Source organism: Myxocyprinus asiaticus, chromosome 46 (assembly GCF_019703515.2).
Source record: "Myxocyprinus asiaticus isolate MX2 ecotype Aquarium Trade chromosome 46, UBuf_Myxa_2, whole genome shotgun sequence".
In the NCBI taxonomy this organism is placed as follows: Eukaryota; Metazoa; Chordata; class Actinopteri; order Cypriniformes; family Catostomidae; genus Myxocyprinus; species Myxocyprinus asiaticus.
The window spans coordinates 24723497-24730090 of NC_059389.1; positions in this window are offsets into that span (position 1 = coordinate 24723497).

The following is a 6594-nucleotide window of genomic DNA, read 5'->3' on the forward strand; positions in this document are numbered from 1 at the left end:
ATAGTTCACCCCAAAAATAAAAACTGTATAATCATTTACTCACCCTCATGCCATCCCAGATGTGTATGACTTTTTTTCTTATGTTGAATGCAAATGAAGATTTTTAGAAGAATATTTTAGCTCTGTAGGTCTATACAATGCAAATTTATGGTGACCAGAACTTTGAAGCTCCGAAAAGCACATAAAGGCAGCATAAAAATAATCCATAAGACTTCAGTGGTTAAATCCATGTCTTCAGAAGTGATATATATAGGTGTGGGCGAGAAACAGATCAATATTTAAGTCCTTTCTTGTTATAAATTCTCCTCCCTGCCCAGTAGGTGGTGGTATGCACGAATAATGCACATCGCCAAAAACAAAAGAAGAAGAATGTGGACGTGAAAGTGGAGATTTACAGTAGCTATGTTCAAGGTTCCTTGGTGAACTTCTGGAATTGTTGAATAGTTTCTTTTCTTAATTAAGCAATACATTTTAATGAAAAAATTGTGTAACTACTAGTGGCGTCTTTCAGGAATCATTTGGGTGTGTTGCTTGATGTTTTAAACGATATAATGGTTTGTTGGATGAGCACTATCAGTTTTGACCATGTTAATCATTGTTCAACACAAGGCCTAATGCTATTCCTATTAGAAGATAATTTGATAAATGGATTGAGAAATTGCGCTGATATTGCTCATGTAGGTCACGGTTGTGGTCACATAAATCAACGTTCTGCTCAGATGGTCCTGAAAATAAAAAAAACCCTGTAAATTCAGTTCAGGCACAAAACATTACTCACTCCAGTTGTCAAACACGGGGCTTTACTATGCAACATAAGCAACATAAAATCTGACCTTGTCTCCTGTTCGCTGTATTCGAGCCAAACTGCTTGGCTATCTTGCACTTAGTTATCAGAAGACCAACAAGTGTTGATTTATCAGCTTGGAGATGGAGCACTTTCTTGTTTTGACTATTTTATTACAACTTAAAAAAAAAATGGTTCCTCTGCACTAGATTAAGTCTACAAGGAAACATTTCAAGTGGACATGACGGGTCAGACAAAACAGTGCTGGTGCTACATGTCATCTGTCCAGTCCTGTTATGCAGTACCTTATTTTTGAACTCTTTAAAAAAATTAAATAATAATAATAGTATGTTTGTGTTGTAATTGGAAACATTTCTATAAACGGATATACCAGACCAGTTTTGGGGAAACCTGTTTGAAAACGATCATTATTTTTACAATTCTGTTTGATAACATTCGAAATTACACACTTTAGTTTTTAATTTTTCATTGTTACTGCAAAACACCCATTATTAAAAAATTCACAGTTGCACACTTAATTGTGATATTGTGACAAGCAAATAGTGCAATATTTTATCCTGTTGTATATTAAGACACATATGATAAGGACATGAAAACTGCACTTTAGGAATGACCCTATTGTAATATCAGAAAAAAAAAAAAAAAAAAAAAAAACAGGTTATTGGCACCCATTATTAAAAAAGTTTTGTGTTTTCACCATAACAACAACCTTAGAAGTCCTTGGCAGTCGGCCTGGGTAAAATCTTAAACGTCCAGACTGTTATAGTCTGGGATATTTCATCCATCTTCAGGAATGGGGGAGATGCTGACTTGTTCCCATTAGAAAGAAGGGAGTCAGAGTTGGATTTTTGGGGGGGCTACGAGCAGACCGCAGTCCAAGTTCTGACAAGACTGACACAGAACTGCAGGGAAGAGGGAAGGAAATGCTTAAAAGTACAGGCACAATCAGAGAAAAGAGTGGGAGAAAGAGAACAAGTGAGAAAAACAGAATTCTGTGAAAATGATGGATAGAGAAATTCCATAAGAGAAATAAATTGATGGGAAATTGAGAGATGAGTACTCTAAATACTCTAATTAAAACTCGACTTAAATTTTCCTTTAATTGAAATTAGAATATCATGCTTTCAATCTGTGTATTTTTTTTTTATTTTTTATTTTTTTAAATGCATTATGCGTTTACTGAGAAAATGCAGAATTTGTCTTTGTCCCTGCATTTCCTGTTCAACGCTGTTATGTGGTTTGACATTTCCCACTTTAAGAATAATGGTTTGATATTTCTAAAATCATATTAAAGGGAGTGGCATGATGTCATCCCCTTTTATCACCTTTATATTTTAATGGGTTATATAGAATAAACAATATCCAGTTTTAGTAAAATGTTGCTTTAATTGAAATTAAAATCTGCTTTAATTGTAGTTTTATTTTATTTTTATTTTATTTCATTTTCAAAGAAAATCCGGTTGTACAAAAATTTTGCTTTAATAAGAATTAATATAATATTTTTAATGTAGTTTTTATTCCAAAATTGTTAATGGAAAAAAAATCCAGCTCTACTAAAATGTTGCTTTAAATTAAATTCAATTATGCTTTCAATGTAGTTTTTTGTTTGTTTTTTGTTTTAAATGTTTATAAAAACAAAAATTAAATTGTACTAAAATATAGCTCTGACTGAAATTTAAATATGCTTTTTGTATATTTTTTCCTTTTATCTTATGAAAAAATCTTTTTTTAAATAATTTTGCTTCAATTAATGCTTTCAGTAGAGTTTTCTCCCACAAAAATTCATAACGAATCTCCACTAAAATTTTGCTGTAATAAAAATACAAATTAGTTTTAGTAGTACAGTACTTTTTTTTCTTTTCTTTTTTAAGGAAAAGAAAATCCATTCCTACTAAAATTTAGTATAGTTTTTATTCCAAAAATGTTCATGAAAAAAAAAAGTGTAGCTTTCAAACGTTTTTAAGAAAAAAAATTCCAGTTTTATTTTTTTTTCACAAAAATGTGCTGTGCGTGCAGAATTGTACTTTGAGTGTGCAAGATTTTATTCTGAGTACACTAAAATGTTCTGCGGGCACAAGATGAGCGCATAAAAAGGTATTTTGCATGCATCTGAACTCCATTTTGTAAAGCAATGTATCTTCTTGCAAAGATGAATTCACTTTGAGCAAACAAAAATTAATTTTGCGCTTGAATAAAGTTTATTTGAATGTGAATTTGCACAGAATTCTGAAATTTACATACGTTTTTTTGCATGTGCAAGATCTCACTCACTCTCTCCTCATACCCACTCTGTGCGCACTCATAGCTTTGACTGCTTGTTTGCTCAACAAATGTGCCAGAATTTCAGCCAATCAGAGATGAGGTGGTAAATTTTGATTAGCTGGCTAGACCGCAGATCATACTGCTAATAAAAACAAGAAGAGGAGGAGAAGGGGAAAGTTTGTTTTCAAGAAAGGAAATGTGTAAAACACTATGACCACATGAAAGCAGCTCTTTTGTTGACTTAACTGCTTTTATTTAACCTTTATGAAATGTATGTTGTAGTCTGTACACTGCCAATACGCTTACTAGCAAGCTAACTATCTGGCTTGCTCTCTTATTATGGTTCTATTGGCTAGTATTTGGTTATCTAGGTTACCAAGTTACACTTACATAGCTACTAGCTTGGCCATGCTAGCTACCACTTTCAACTGAAATTATATTCATTTAATCTCTCCTATGTGTAAAACTCTTTCAAACGAATGTAATATTGTAGTTTTGGAGGAACTTATTTTGACTTCTATCTATCCCACAGCATATTCTGAGAAAGCAGTTTATTAAAATAAATATGACCGTATAACAGTCCAACATGGATCAGCAACCACTGAATCTTCTTCTTTTTGTTATTATTACATGAAATATTATTTTCTTTAATAAACATGTTATTTTGTCCACCTTCTTTAGTGTGTCCTCCTATTTGTTCGACAGCCTTGTATATTATAAATATTATGAATATTATAATTATTGCCCAAATTAACATTCTGTTCTTGATAATAATTTAGAAAAGCTGTTTATGTTTGCATTTCAAAGCTGTGGGTTATCTTGAAATGTTCAGTATGCTGATTTTATGAAGTTTATGCATTCTACCACAACCCCTCTGGCAAAATTGATTAAGGAGAAAAAATGCAAGAAAAGGAAAATAGGCTAATTATGTTTCCTGTCATAGTTGGAGTAAATTAAATGTACAGTATATTGAACATCAATTGTTTGAGACTGCAAAAAAAAAAAAAAAAAAAAAAAGGAAATCCTTAGCATTGCATGATCCCAGGCTACTATATTTTTAAAAACTTATATTACGGTAAATTAAGTCTTAAAGTATTCCTGGTATGTCTATAATCCATGGGGTAAATATCTTTTGTAATGATAATACAGTATATAAAGTGCGTACTGAACTTGGAGCATTGTGCCTGTTGGCTCTTCTGCAGTATTTACACTGAGATGTTTATGGTTGCTGTAGTTAGAATACGGTTGGAAAAGCAAACGAGCAGTCTAAAGTTCCAAGCGCATGCAGAGGTCATTCGAGGAGAAAGAACAAGTGAGATCTTGCACTCGCAAAAACAATTATTAATCTTTGCAAGAAGATACATTGCTTTACAAAACTGAGTTCAAGCGTGTACAAAATAACTTTGTGCGCTCAAAATATCATCTTGTGTTCAAAACATTTTGTGCGCTCAAAGTATCATCTTGCACGTGCAAAATAAATTTTTGCTTTCAAAATATCAACTTGCACACTCCAAATATAATTTTGCACGTGCAGAATTTTGGCACATATATAACTCCATATATATATATATATATATATATATTTTTTTTTTTTTTTTTTTTTTCGGTTAAGAAAATCTGAAAAGTAACTACACTAGCATGTAAAATTGTGATTTGCCCCCCACGTTTCAGAACATGTTTTGCCGAGGGACTAATATAATGTGAACGGATTGTCCATATTTCTTTTTCAAGAGTGTAATATAGGATTTCAGGCTTGCAAATATCTCCAGTTCTGTTATATTATGCCAGATATTCCAGTCAGTTTCTTCTAATAATCCCGGATGCAGTATATGATCATGTTTAAAATGTCCTGCAGAATTAATGCACTGTCATACATTTTTTGATAGGTCAGTTATGTGGTGACAGTGTGTAAATGCAGAAGACACACTCATCTCTGTGATTTCTGCAGATATCGCTGAAGTCCCATCATGCAAATCGACGCTAAATGTATAGACATCTGCAGTAATAACATACAGACATATGTTCGGTAAAATTATCCCGTTCGAATAGGGCTTTCCTTCCCACTTAATAGTCCCTTTACTGTATATACCTTAAAATCACCATGATAACAATAGTTTTTCCACAAAATGCCATATTTACTATAGTATCATTTAACATCTGAATGGTCACATCCTCTTGCCCCACATAAAATATACATTATGTTAGGTGTCTCTTATCTTTACTCCCCCTGCTGGTGACTTTTGTAAGTGTTGATGAGAAGAGCTATGTAAATCAAAAATAGGAGTTGTTTTTAGATTTTTGTTTTTTTCTTCTTTTTAATTTTAGTTTTGAAGAGGGGAAAAATTTGAAAAAAATAGAAAAAGGCTAAAATTCTACTTTTTAAAAAATGAATACATTTTTGTATGTTTGTTTTTTACTTGTGCAGAAAAATAAAAAAAAAAACACCTGTTTTATCGTTATCCATTTTTTTTATTTCAAAACGGAAATGAAATGAATGGAAGATACACGGATTGTACACAGACCTATTTCATTATTTCCCTTCATTTCCGTATTTCATTATATTCACACTTATATTGCCGTAGTTAAGCTCAAAGTTAAACTCTGTTGTGGGGGGAAAAATATAGCAATCATATGTTTACATCAAAAATGTGGTTTAGACAAGTCCGATACAGAATTGCAGGGAAGAAACAAAGGGAATGCAAAAAAAAAAAAAAACAGAGTGGGAAAGAAATGAGTGGGAGAACAAGTGAGAAAAGCAGAAATCTGAGATATTCCTTAAGAGAGATAAATGGATGGAGTACAAAATAGAGCTAATCAGAGACTTTGAGACTTAAAGAAAACAAAGCAAAATGAAGAGATGTTTTTATCAGCGTTTCAACTGCCTACTTTCTGCATGAGTTCCAAAATACACTATTGTTTCAGGGTGCGTGGGAAAACTCAACAAAGCTCAAAAAAGTTTTTTTTATTTCCCTCGCCTCTGCCCCAAAAACACAAATAATCCGACAGACACATCTGATGAAAACCCACCACAGCGGGAGAGGATGAGCTAGCAAGTCTTGAGTGCGTCTTGTACCTTCGTTATGACAACCAGCCCAGCGGTGCCTGGCCGCAGGCCTGCTTTGTAAAACCTGAAAAGTCCAGACTGTTACAATATGGGATATTCCATCCATTTTATGTAACAGAGGAGAGGTTGACTAGGTCCCATTAGAGATGAGGAAGTTCGAGTGGGAGTTTTGGGGGGCTATAGAGAGAATATGTGGTGATCTAAGAGAACTAAAACAGTCTTGAGGCTCTCATGGTGTTCAGTGGCCTGTACCATGAAGGTCGCTGAACAAACTCAGGTTTTCAGGATTGGTTTCAGGTTTACAAATTCAAACCAATCCAAACAGGCATAATTGGTACCATGATGCAGCTCATCAACTTTCTCTGTGAACTCAGGTGTTGATCCTGACTTTAAGATTAGATTACGCTGTTGCACATGAATGAGTGACGTTTGCAGTGCACAACCAGTCCTGTGAGAGAATGCG